This window comes from Leptonotus elevatus, chromosome 4 (genome assembly GCF_054856555.1).
Source record: "Leptonotus elevatus isolate MCC_2025b chromosome 4, RoL_Lele_1.0, whole genome shotgun sequence".
NCBI lineage: Eukaryota > Metazoa > Chordata > Actinopteri > Syngnathiformes > Syngnathidae > Leptonotus > Leptonotus elevatus.
This window is the reverse complement of record NC_141242.1, coordinates 13527931-13541806: the sequence shown is the minus strand read 5'-3', so window position 1 is coordinate 13541806 and position 13876 is coordinate 13527931. Positions and strand designations below refer to the sequence as shown.

The following is a 13876-nucleotide window of genomic DNA, read 5'->3' as shown; positions in this document are numbered from 1 at the left end:
AAGGTCTTACAGCACTGTGAGGCAAAAGGCCACGTCGCAGTGCATAATAATGTCAGAGTGAAAAGGTTTTACTGCTTGTGTGTGTGTGTGCGTGTGTGCATGTGCGTGTGCGTGTGTGCGCGGTTGTTGCAGCCTGCGAAATGGCACATCGCTGAATCCCGTCATAGGCAAGTGAATTACTGTCTGAGCACTTGTCACTCAAGGAGGACTCTGCTAAATAAAGGCTGGGGATGCTACTCTTGTTATATGTCCATCTTCTATACTGCTTTTCCTTATTGTGGTTTCAGGTGAGCTGGGGGCTATCCCAGCTGACCGCGAGAGGAAGAGTACACAACAGACTGTTTGCCAGCCAATTACAGGGCACATGAAAACAAATGAGAATCAACACTCATCAATTGATGTAAGAAGCTATACTATATTTCTTGGTCCAGAAAATATCCAACCTAATAGGATTTATGGGGGTAAAATATTCCTTTGGAAATCAGTGGTGCTGTTATAATGATTGGCATCCGAGACCACCTGATGAGACAAAGGGCATTTCAATGTATAAGCATGTTTATGGATGTAAATGACCACAAAAGGACAACAGTAGCTGCTCATATTGGTACAGGTTTCCATGAAACACAATGGAGCCTTAATTTTAAAGGAATGACCTTCAAATTTGGATGAAATACCGTTCCAGTCCTCACTGAAGGACGCATGTTCACTCTTCACTAGTCTAGTCTGCTATATTGAGGCCACGAGAATCATGATTACATTATTACATATCCACAATTGCATTTGAATTTTAAGGTCATGCTAAGTGGTGATCACCAAAAATAAAAATATATATTTACTTTTCATTCAGTCTAACTTTTGGTGAATTTGGTGAAAATATTTGTAAATATTGCAAAGGAAAAAAAAAATTGATTTTCATAGAGATTTTAACAACGGCGTATTATTTATTATTTGTCGTAAGTTTCTGAGTTTTTGGTTGGTGTTAAAAATTTGCCACTTCCTAAACTTGCAAATTTACCACTTTAGAAAGTGCCAAAGTTGTCTGAAAGTCTGAAAATAAAAAAATAAAACAAACTTATATGTAGCCCTAATACGCCGTCGTAGATTTTTGGCCAAAATAATAATAATAATAAAAATCATGTGGGTCGCGGGATCTGAGCCCTGGGTCTTGAGTTTGACACTTGTCCACAAGATCTATTGAGTAGCAGCTGACAGCACTCTTTTAAAATATTACTGCCCCCCATAGAGCTAGAGTGGAACAGTATCACCTGGCAGTAGGAATCAGGTGGGCGTGTTTGGTCTTGCTGTAAGTCTGCTTGCTCATTTTTGTGAAAATATTAAGTTGACAATGATAAAAAGCAAATCCATTCATCATATTTCCAAGGGTATCATTTCCATCCTCAGTCCTTTGTGATAACAACAGCACATTGCTTGTGTTTGTCAAATCCTTTCAAACAACTTCACGCTTCAGTGACGGATCCAAAGACAGACGGGTGGTAGTGGGGGGGATAAAAGATTACAAGGCACACTGCTGGCCCAGCCAACCCCAAATAACATGAGCATTTTACACCAAACCAGGACAGGCCTTTACTCTACATTAGTCACAATACAGTATTCAAATAATGACATGATTGTACTCTTTATATCGTACTTATTGACCTAAGTACATACATATTCAACGAATTGGTGAGTTTTCTGATATGTTGGGGGGGGGAGTCAATCAAAATAAGGTCTGAACACTGTAAAATATGTAAAGGTTTGACCAAAAAAAGCTTATCTGTTGGTTACTTTGCACAGGGAAGATGTACAGAAAGTACCACAGGGGACAAATTAGAACATTCACCAATCTTTCTGTATGTGTGCAGATGGTTTATAAAATAGGCCATGTAAGGAAGGCGGAGCTGAATAATCGTATAAAAGTCTCACTCATTCCTTCTCATCAATAATTCAATACACAGACAGTTAAAGTCAGAAAATTCGCCCGGGGATCCAAAGTTATGAAATCATAATTTAGATATGATTTTTCTGAAATACATAACTCTTTTTTTGTATTGGTACATTCAATCACTACACATATAAAGTTAAAACTTGTTCTTATCCTTTCAACGTAAAATGTGAAGTTTATATGATCATTTTATTGCACGAGATTCAGATTTGTTTACTGTTCTCAAGACAATTAGTCATTTTTTCACCTTACTGCCGCCTGACACTGTACTGGAGCAAACTATACGTGCACATGCATGTACACATCTGTGCTAACACACACACACACCTCAGTGGAGAGCAGACGGACACGCTTGTTAAAAATTCATGACAGGACTTCTGGGAGATATAGGGGAGGGTGTGGGGGTGTGTGTGTGTGTGCGTGCGTGCGTGCGTGCAAGTGTGTGTGTCTAGAAAGAATCTTTCAATGTATATCTCTGTTCAACACATACAGCTTGAATTTAATCAAATTGTGTTGACATTTTACAGTGTTTAAAAAAAATGCAGTCCAACAAATTGATACTTAATCAAACTTCAGAGTTCAATCCAGTGCAGGGGATTAAATATGTTTTCCCCTCCATAAATATATATATATATATATATATATATATATATATATATATATATATATATATAGAGAGAGAGAGAGAGAGAGAGAGAGAGAGAGAGAGACCTCTGCCATAGACTCTTCCAAGACATCCTACAGCTGATAAATTGCATAGGCAAGCTTCATTAGGTTCCAGAGGAAGCAATCCAATACAGGAGTGAGATTATTGGAGAAAAATCCGATCTCACTTTCTGACATAGTGAGGCTGCTCCTCAACAGTTGTGGAACTTGTTAATGTGTGTAATAACAGTAAATCACACCAAAAGCAGCAGTCCTTGGGAGAGTTACTGCAAGTTGTCATTTGCACAAATTGATCGACGCTCCCTCGCGAGGAAATAAAGCAAATTTCAGCAGAACAACAATTGAGTTAATGGGCTTCCCTAACTGGTCGCCCGTAACGATCTCCCTGTAACTGCTCATTAGTCGTCCTCTCTGTGATTTTAGTGTAGATGGCTCAGCTCCTACACAGTAATGAGTTCACTCCGTCACCGTGGCTGACCACTGGAGACCTGAGGAGAAGCCACCAGCTCAGCTGCCGTTTTAAAGGGGGAGGAGGATGAGAACTGGATTCAAAATCTATGGTTGTTTGAAAAGTGCCAGAGAAGAAGAGGAATCATGCAGAGCAAGCAGAAGCAATTCACTGCAACTGGGAAGTCTAATGTGGTGATTAGAGGCGCTGAGAGGGACACATGCTTCGTACAAGGCTGCATTTCAGGCTGCTAGAAAGTAGGTAATGAACACTTTGAGCCGAGGCACTCCAGTTGAACATATATATATATATATATATATATATATATATATATATATATATATATATATATATATATATATATATATATATATATATATATATATATATATAAATACATACATACATACATAAAAAGCCTGACGACCACAAAAACAATTGCTTGTCGGCACAACAAACCTGCTATTGACAGGCTCAATTTACAATATCAATTGAACAAGATTTTGCATGTGGAAGTCTGTTAAAATGATGATTCAGAATGGCCACTTCAACGCACTAAAATTTTGACAATCAAATGAGAGGAAACGTGTTTGTGTGACAACACCTATAGAAAACCTGGTCAAAAAACACCTTCAAAGTAAAACACTATAACTTCACTATTTAGTTGCACAGGGAACAACTTCTCTGATTGGCTGGCAGTTCTCAGTTAAAAATATCCACAAAAAATCTCATATGGGCCAGAATTCCAAGGGGTTCTCCAATCGATGCTTCACAATTACTTTGACACTTCAAATGCTGTCACTTACCCTAAAAACTCCCACTAAAATAGTGCAAATGGGACATTATTTGCAAAAAGTGTAGTGTGGGCAGCAGAAAACGTCATGTACTTTATCTTTTTTTTTTTCGTAGCGGTATTTGAAGAGCTCATTCTATGTTTGTTTTATTTTCTTATCTTTTTTTCCCCAGAAAATTCCACAAACATTGTGGTTACAATTTACAGTGAAGTACATAGTAAAATACATGTATGTAAGAATCAGGGGTTATGGTTGTGTTAATGAGCTAGCGGTTGAGGTTAGGTGGTTTCCTTGGCAAATCCTCGGAATGATCATCAAACTTTGATGCCATCCTAAAACCATTGAAAGGCTAAAAAAAAAAAAGCTTCAAATTTTTAAGTTACCCATCTGTCAAGGATGCCTGCTTCCGTTTGGGACTCATTTGGTCCAATTGCTTAACAGGAGTTTGTCAAAGTACCAACTGCAATGAAACACATCTAAAATGGCTGAGTCAAACAAACATTGCCTACTTTTTGTTAATACTTAAGACATGTTTTTTTCTTTGTTTTTTTGTGAATCCTGTTGTGCTAGACATGTCCACCCAATTTTGTGTTGATCATTGAAACTGCTGTCAGTTGCTAAGTTTTTCAAATTTTGGGAAAATCTTCAAAATGATCATCAAACTTTAATGTCATGCTTTGCCCTCATCATATGGCAGAGGGGGGGGGGGGAGTTACACAATTCAGCTTTGCATGTTGGTCTTAGATAGCTGCTTCTAAATGAGGCTCATTTGGGTAAATTCCTAACCCTGACACTAACCCAGTTCATCAAAGTACGAGTTCTGGAATTCACCCGAAATGGCTGCTTCGATTCTAAATGACTGACTTCATGTTCAATTTTGGCCATGGATCCTTGAGACTTTGGTTTGTGCATATTGTTGTGATAGATGGATGGCATGCGTTTTGGGAGATTTTGTTTTTCTAATGATACCGCACTCCATGCTTTGCTACTCAATTAATTGACCATCAGGTCCGGACAATTCTCAGAATCCTTATCGGTTAATGCTCATCTTCTGGCCGTATACCAATTTTACTGCCTATTTTGCCAATCAGAGGCTTGAAATTTCCAGTTTTCTTCCATGTCGTGAACAACTACAACATTAGAGTAGAAAAACGGAAATATTTTTTCCTCCTATATGCAGCTCCCTTGGCACGACCAAGTTCTGTTCTCTTGGGAACTTAGTAGTTCGGGGGAAAAAATATATTGAAAGTAATAATAGACTGTAACCTAATGATTATAATGTATTAATAACATACTAAAGCATATTCGTATCATGTCTTTTCTAGCTCGTATTGCTGGAACATAGACCAGTTCTCATGTTTAATGCAGTGCTTAACGCTTTTTGTATCACTTCTCGCAAAATCCCCACGAGACGTGTTGAATAGTGAAGAAAGACGAGCACGTATAGGCTGGATAGACTCTCAGCTCAACTAAACCCCAGACTCTCTTGTGTGTGCATGCAACAAAAAAAAGAAGCTTCTAAAGCCTGAAATCAATGGTCCATTCAGAGCACAGCGTTTTCTCCCTTACACAATAGAGCAATACTGGTAAAGAGCAGAAATGGCCTAAAAGATCATTAACACACACACACGCTTGTATTCCCTCCACCCACTCACGTCCATCTACAGCTGGGAAGTTTTGTCATCACGAGCATGACGAGTGCGGGGCATCAATATTAGAAGCTAAGCAGAAGAAAGATCAGGATGAAGAAAATGATAAGGGTTATTGATTAATGCAGGGAAAAGAGGAAAACACCTTATTAAAACCTGAGAACAAACACGCAGAAAACCTTCACTGCGTAAATATCTTGTTCTGCAATGCTTGAAGAAACGAGGCAACTGTGTTATTCAATTATTCAACAAAAGCAGAGAATCAGGAAGACTGAGCCGAATGACATCAAACACTAGACGTGGAGGTCGGGCCAGATAAAGAACATGTTGATTTTTATATTCCCCTTTGATAGAGTGGCGTGGCAAAGGGCCAGGAAAAAAAAAGGCTACAGTGGAGGGAAGACGATAAAGAAAGAGAGTGGCGCGCTGCATGCCCTGTGGGAGAGCCTCGCTTGACTCTCCCACAGGAACGTCGGCAGCTGCTTCTGTCTCACGCTCTAATGTCAATGCTGTCTACCCCTGAGAACATCATGTGGCATAAATTGTCAGCCAATGACACATTTATAAATGTTGATCTATCTATCCATCTATTTCTATGCTGCTTATCCTGTTCAGTAGGCCTGAGTACGAAACAGTGGTGACTCGAATTGACAGTTAAAAATGCAGGTTGAATCTCAATTTTCGCATTCGAAAAAGAATCATAGGATACTGTATTTTATGTGTCACAGCAATGTTTGAATGGTAATGTGTGGACGTATGTACCTAGGGACTCATTCATGAATAACACCTAGAAAAGTTTGCGTGTATGGGAATGTTTAGCCGGCTAATGAGCATTATATTAAATTGTTAAGCAATTAGTCAATAAAGTCCACCTAGGCAGTATATCAATGCCTTTGTCATTACGCCGCTGTAGGCCTCTGAATTCTGTCCTAGCATGAAGGAAGTTTGCAACGTTGGACACTGGGCCAGAGAGGTGAACCCTCCCCAGGTTAGCTTAGCACTAGCTAGCTGCTACGACAGACATAGGGTGACCATAATTTGATTTCCAAAAAAGAGGGCACTCGGTCAAGGAGAGAGGAATTTAAATGTATTTAAATGTTGTTTTTTCTCTAATCTTTACAATTATATTTTCTACGTGTCCCCATTAGTCTACACACAGTACTGTATTCTGAATAGTAGGGGAGACCGGAGCTAGTTGTATCACAGGTAAGTTGTCACATTGCAATTTTCTTCTCTACCAGAGGGCGCAACGAAAAATTGGAATAGTAGTTTCCCTCGTAGAAATGCTCAGGGGTTGTGTACTGTCTGAGAAGAGAATAGCACATTGTGAGCTGACATGAGTGCCAGTTATCTGTTTTGCACAACCCAAAGTAAAAATGTTCAACTTCATGTATTTTGAAACAGGCGTCGTACTCGTACTCTGGCAAAAAAATAAGGAAATTAGTTTGCCAGGTTTTGTTTCATTGTTTAAAAATGTATTTTCATGTTCTTGGAACTACAGTATGTCCACATGTCAGGACTGGTTTATGTTTCATAATGAACCATCCATCCATGAACCAAAATGCTTTATTTATTTATTCATTTATTTATTTTTAATTCAATTAAATCTCTCAAATCTCCAGTGTAAGGGAAGCAAAACAGGCATTTGAGGCTGAGAGCTATGACCTCCATGCCAGCAGTTCCTAAGGACTTTAATCTATTTTATAATTTTTTATGTTAAACTTTGCTGAATGACTATATGGTAGATTTTCAAGATCAATGATTAACAATTTATCTGGCTGTAAAAACAAACAACAAACAACAGGAGAATAAGGACATTTTTGTCCTTGCTTTATTAGTTGCAAAATCCGATGTGACATCTTACCCCTTATGGTGTGACAACTTACCCATTGGTGGGGCTACATGTCACATGTTCACTCCCTCTATTTGATGGCTTATAACTCTGCACTAACACAAGGTATGAAAATGACATGAATACAAAAACTACACCTAAGACTTTGGTTTTTCATCTAGTATACAGTTTGTTTATGGATATTGTCCATCCATCCATCCATTTTCTTAACCGCTTGTCCCAGCTGGCTTCGGGCAGTAGGCGGGGTCCACCCTGAACTGGTTGCCAGCCAATATGATGTATTGAATCCAAGAAATATATAAAAGCATAAAAAGTGACTACATAGAACATATTATTGTATAGATTTTTTGGGGATTGACTTTCCGTTTTTGGAAACATGTACAATCTTAAATTTAAATTAAAAAAAAATGCCTATATGTATACCAAACTACAGTGTGCTGCATTTATTAAATCAATGAACGGCTTAAGACAACACAAAATGTTGTTTCTGCATGTTACAAAAACATCTTGAACTCTGAAAAAAGGAAATTAGTTGTAGCTTACTTTCAAATAAACAATTCACTGTCTATTGACCCCCCCCCCCTTGTCATGAAATAAAGCTATTTTAATTTGTCTTTATTCGCAGCAAACCAAAATAGCTGCCTGATTCTGATTTCCGCCATCATTATATCGCATATGGAGCTTTAAGTCAGTTGTCAGCGTGAATTAAAAAATAATATTCAACAATGTAAAATACATACAGTATTTATAGCCAAATTTAATATTTATTTTACCTGATTAATGTGATTTCTGCTTTTGGACCTTAACATAAGGCTGTGTAGATGGTACCTTCATTTTCACACACGATAGTATGCTGTCATGAGGTGCGAGCAATGTTTCTTTTTTAATATATTTCATGTAGCATTCATTAAACGTCCTATTCAAAAAAAAATCTTTCCCTGGATTTAGCCATGGTTTGCCTAACAGGGGTCAAATAGCTCAATAAATCATGTCGCCAGGTGGAGCAGAAACCTGCTATAAATGATTGCAGAATTGTCCGCTGCCTCCCTTCTGAGCACATAAAAATGTCATCTTCTGTGGCAAAAGTCAGGCTAGCTATTTGAGTCATGGAAATGTAGACATAACTTCCCACATCGAGCCGTATAACGAAATATGCGCATAATATTACAGATTTTTCTGAACATGTGAGAGTGTGAAACAAGTGTTAGGAGGTGACAAAGTTTGTGCGAACAGAAGCTCTAGTGATCTGATCATTGTTATGAATTGCGAAATGTGTGAACATAACTTGCCGATGCAGTCCATATTGCTTCTGAAAACAATTACAGTAATCGCATGTTTGCAGTTTACTATTCACTCACCAGTTTGACTCACCAAAGCACTAAATTAGGTGTTGAACAACTAAACATTTTTTTTAAATCAATGTGATGGAAGTCAACTGAAAATTGATCAGTCAACGATGTCATTGATATTTTTTCAGTACAGCTTCTCCCAAAATGTCGATGGACTCGAACAGAAACAAAAACTAATGATTACAAATACTTGTACAAGTCACCATTATGCTGAATGTGGTTGAATGAAGACATTTGAAAACTGTGTTGCGCTCAGGGTTGAGAGGGTTACTTTTAAAATGTAATCCGTTACAGTTACAACTTACCTGTTAAAAAATTTAGTTAGTAACGTAATCCAAGTACCATAATATTGAAGTAATGTAACTGGATTACTTTTGGATTACTCCAATATTGAGTATGTTCATAAAGACAAAATAAAAATAAATATCACCACAATATATATTCTATACAATGTGCCCCTGCTATTTGCGGGTGATAGGGACCCGGGCAGCCTACAAATAGCAAAAATCCTTGTGTAATTAAAAATCATGTAGGCTATTGATTGATTGATTGAAGGCCATATGCTGTTTTCAAACTGTCACTGAAAGCAACCACACCATACAGTTTGATAGATGGATGGATGGATGGATGGATGGATGGATAGATAGATAGATAGATAGATAGATAGATAGATAGATAGATAGATAGATAGATAGATAGATAGATAGATAGATAGAAGAAGAAGCTACAGCGCATAGCATGCCGCTGGACTCTTAGCTCAAACTTTCGCTCCGAGTAAGTTCCAGTGAATGCCGGTCGCCATTTCCTCCTCCCGTCCGCAGAGCTTTTTCAAACTGCCAGCGTGTGGAGGACACGACTAATCAGTTTGTTTGTTCCCGCCTTCCCGACATGCAGCAACGGTCCCACACGCGCGGGTGTGTACGCGTTCTCTCCCTCTCTCTCTGTCGCTCTGTCCTGCTCTCTCTCTCTCTTTCTCTCTCTCTCTCTCTCTCTCTCTCTCTCGTTCTCTCTCTCGCTCTGTCTCTCTCTCTCGCCCTCTTTCGCACTCTCTCTCATCGAATGTACCTGTAATCTAATTACATGTTTTTTCCTGTAACTGTAATCGAATATAGTTACTTTTTTTTGTAATCTGATTATGTAACGGCGATACATGTATTGTGTTTCTCCCCAAGCCTGGTTGCGTTGATGGCTGGACATCTTGCTGCTCCATGTAGCGTTCTAGTTTAGCGACAGCAGCAGAGAAAGACGATGCCAAAAATACGTGATTAGCGATTTGATGCCTTGAAATTTTGATGCGAGTAGGAAAGTCAATTACTAATTGGTTCAAGTTGTTAGATTATGCCTCTTAATGATTAGATAGGTGACCTGAGCTAGGCCGTTGTGTCGCTGTGACCTGTCCTGGCTTGGCATCTTCCTATCTATCTGCACTCTGGCTCACTTTTCCAGTTGAAACCAGTTAAGACCATCATGTCACACATTTTTATATGGGCTAGGCTGAGCTGCCCTCCGTGTGGATGGGTGGCTCAAGTCACCTATCTAATTATTAAGAGGCCTAATCTAACAAAGTAATAGGTTCCTTGTCTAAATAGGAACGTAACAATACACACAGGTGTCAAATACAGGTTCAGAAAGTAAAAACTACTACTACCAGCTCCAGCCAGGGCAGCTCGTTTACTTGTCGGTTGAGTAAAGACAAACTGGCAGTGTCTTTACTTTCTGGAACTGGATTTGACACCTCTGGTAGTACAGCAGTGATAGTGAAATTGGTATGTCTTAACTGAAAGACAAGCTTTGTATGTTGGTGAGACAAGTTTAGCTTTACTTGTTAGCGGAAATTAGATCTTAAAACATACCAGGTAGTTATTTATAAGGGTAATGTTACATAACATTTTTATTAAAATGTTTTGGGGACATAGTTAGTGTAATGTTTTTGTTTTCAACTGTTAATGTAGGCAATATTAATAATTTTTACAGGGCCTTTCAATTACTAGTTTTTTTTTTAATTCCGTTTATTACTGTTATGAATACGAAATGCAACGATGAATATGTTGGAATTTAAGTGTGCAATCATCTATAATTGTTCACGTCACATTTATTTACACATCATCTTGGTGACTCCTTCGCTCGCGAATAATTAACCTCATTTATGGTATTCCTTTTGTGCAAAGTGTGCTTTGCTGTGTAATGTCTGCATTTGTTTCACACCCAGTGGTGTGTGTGTGTGTGTGTGTGTGTGTGTGTGTGTGTGTGTGTGTGTGTGTGTGTGTGTGTGTGTGTGTGTGTGTGTTATATGTTTGTTAATCTGTCGCCTTCTGCCACAGTGTTTCCATAATGAGCGCAAGATGCGACATTATGCGCGTCAATATAATGAGCCGAGGTTATGATAGGATCAGAGATGTCTCAGTCTCCATAGCAGATGTTACTCAACCGCCCATCGCCGCTCCACGCTGATTATATTAAGCAGACGACAGGTATGTGTGTGTGTGTGTGTGAGAGACAGAAATACAGAATAAGAGGGAGCAGCGCAGATGGGGAATTCTAACAAGACTTACAGTATGGTAGGCCTTGGAGAGGTGTCGTATATAAGCCTTTTCACCATGGTGTCAACTTCAAGCCCAAATGAACAAACTCTATGTCATTTGACCGTGACAGATCGCTGTAGTCTGTGCATTGTGTCAGTTGAAAAGATACAATTATGCTTGTTAAAGGTCTTTCAAGAGAAATGAAAGACCTGCTGTAATTTACGTTTCAACAGTTAATACATTGATTGAAAAAAGACACGGTGAGCATTTGAATGCAGTGAACTTAATTATTAAAGGACTGGCTAATTAATCTATTTTTCTGTTCGGATTATTAACTCAGACGTGCTTTTTTTTGTTATTTTCTTTTTTTTACATTAGCATAAGTAGGATAATAGTAACCTAATACCAACCAATCCATATTACAGCTTTGAATAAGATTCAGCACACCTGCGCTGTACTTCCGCACTATGACAGGACAGCTGACAGTATACTTGGACAAAACCGTATCACCAATGTGACAGCTCAAAGTACATCATGATATATTGTATGTCAGTACAGTTTTTCATTTCGAAACCGCAAGTGCGCAGCAGCCATTGTGTCTCTTTTAAACTGTTAAATGCATTGTGCGGGGATATCACAGAAAGCTGCTTATGTTGCTGTCATTAGAAAAGCCCACAAGGTTAAGGCTAAGGTAAAAATCTAGTGCAGTAGGCGTGATGTAATATAAATATATGTGTTGTTATATTCATATTATATCACCACCGTGCCACGGATCTTTACTATCTTCAGTAGACCAAACACACCCATAAACCTTTACATTAGGTTTATAGTCATAGTGATTTACTGTATGTAACTTTGAAAGCAAAACTGTGCATTCCAGCTGCAGTTTATTGCTGTGGCTTGAGGTTTTACAGTAAGTGGTGTTGCAGACCCTGCCATTTGTCACCTAATGCACACACATATTGTACAATATATGCCAAAATGCAAAAGAGGCATTAATGCTTGCTTAATGTGTATGCATAAGATTATGTCGGTCTGCCTGCCAAGTGTTTTATCAGTTTGCCTGAATTCTGCAGCATCAACAATTTCATTTTCAATCAAGCTTCGGGGTCGCCGTGCTTTCACACTTGCGGTGTGTTGATCCACTTTGGAACATTATCCTTGCCCCTTTTTTATGCCCTTTCCAGTGTTCTCTACAAACCTCCAAACAGTTGCATAGTTCATTTGGTAACACAAACCCTTCACTTGGCATTTCTAATACACATTTTTTTAATACGTGAAGCTTTTATGAAGTTCAATATATTCCCTTTCAGCCCTGGAGGACAGTAGTACTGATATTGCAGAAAATGGTTTATTAAAAAAAAAAAAAAAGTATGTAAGTTAAGAAAATAATACAAAGGTGCTAAAAATGGATGATATACATATAGTAGTTAAAAGAGGAAATAAAAGCCTTACCTCAAATAAATAGCAAATTTCAGGAAAATATAATGATGTAAATGGTCAAGAATGTTTATGACAGGATGTTAAATAGCAACCAGATCGCCTCCACAATTCGCCGAAGATAAGGACCAGGACTAACCATGATTGTTAAAAATCCAGTTAATTGATGCACCACTATTGCCATAAAAAATGCTAACAACTGGGGGAACTGGCAAAAATAGATAGATAGAAAGTAAAGATGTAAGTATGTTACCATGAATAATGAGAGTCCTGTTTAAAAAACAAAACAAAACATTGAATAGGTGAATTTACATCTCGAATATGTGGGGTCCACTATCATCAATTTAAATAGAAGCAAACTCTTCAAAAAATAAATGCCTCACTTCAGAACCCAGTGAATGCTGAAGTCCCGATGATGAACATAAACTGTGTACTGTACCTATATTAATCCTTTTGAAAGAAAATGAATGCCTCACCTCAAAGATATACTAATCCCCTCAGAAAATACAAACAAAACAAAATACTCACGTCTCCTAAAAAGTGAAACTGAAACATATGAATGGTCAAATGTGGTGATGAAAGGTTTTAAAGTGGCGTTTTTCATCAAATATTGGCCTCAGCTCTAATGAATGACTTACTTCAAATAATTGCCACACCTCAAGCAGACATAACTCCTTTTCTTCTCACTATCTGTCACTTCAAAAGTATTACATTTTCTTCTGTTTTTGTTTAAAAAAAAAAGCAATTTACCCTAAAACAATTGCCTTCGATATAATAGATGCTGTGCTTCATCTTCTGCGTGTCGTCTTTTTTTTATATTAAATACACAAACCCTAACTCCCAAATATGGCCTCCCTAGTTTATGCCTCAATTGATACTGTGTTGAAAACTTGAAAAAGTAAATGCCTCACCTCCAATAATCCCATAATTCAGCTCAGGACAAAATATTGCTTGTAATGCAAATAGTAGCCATCATTAATTTAACAAATGAACACATCAACCCCCATTTCTGATGAATGTCTAAGTAGTTGAGTAAATACATTTTCCTGGTACAGTTTTGCGTGTCGACTTTAATGAGGACAAATTGTTACATAAATGATCCTCAAGAAGAGTAATGGCCCTCTCCAAGACCTTTAGCTTTATTTTTGTCTGTTTAGGTTCATTAACCTCGGGTAACAAGATCACTGTGACCACAGCCAGTCAGGCGAAATGCG

The 13876-nt window shown here is 38.1% G+C and overlaps 1 protein-coding gene across 2 annotated transcripts in view; it reads right to left on the bottom strand.

The window, feature by feature from the left end:
* The window catches only part of LOC147175612 (voltage-dependent calcium channel subunit alpha-2/delta-1), a 91110-nt gene that overhangs the window by 61934 nt on the left and 15300 nt on the right, over window positions 1-13876 (bottom strand). The gene's annotated exons all lie outside the window — the stretch shown is intronic.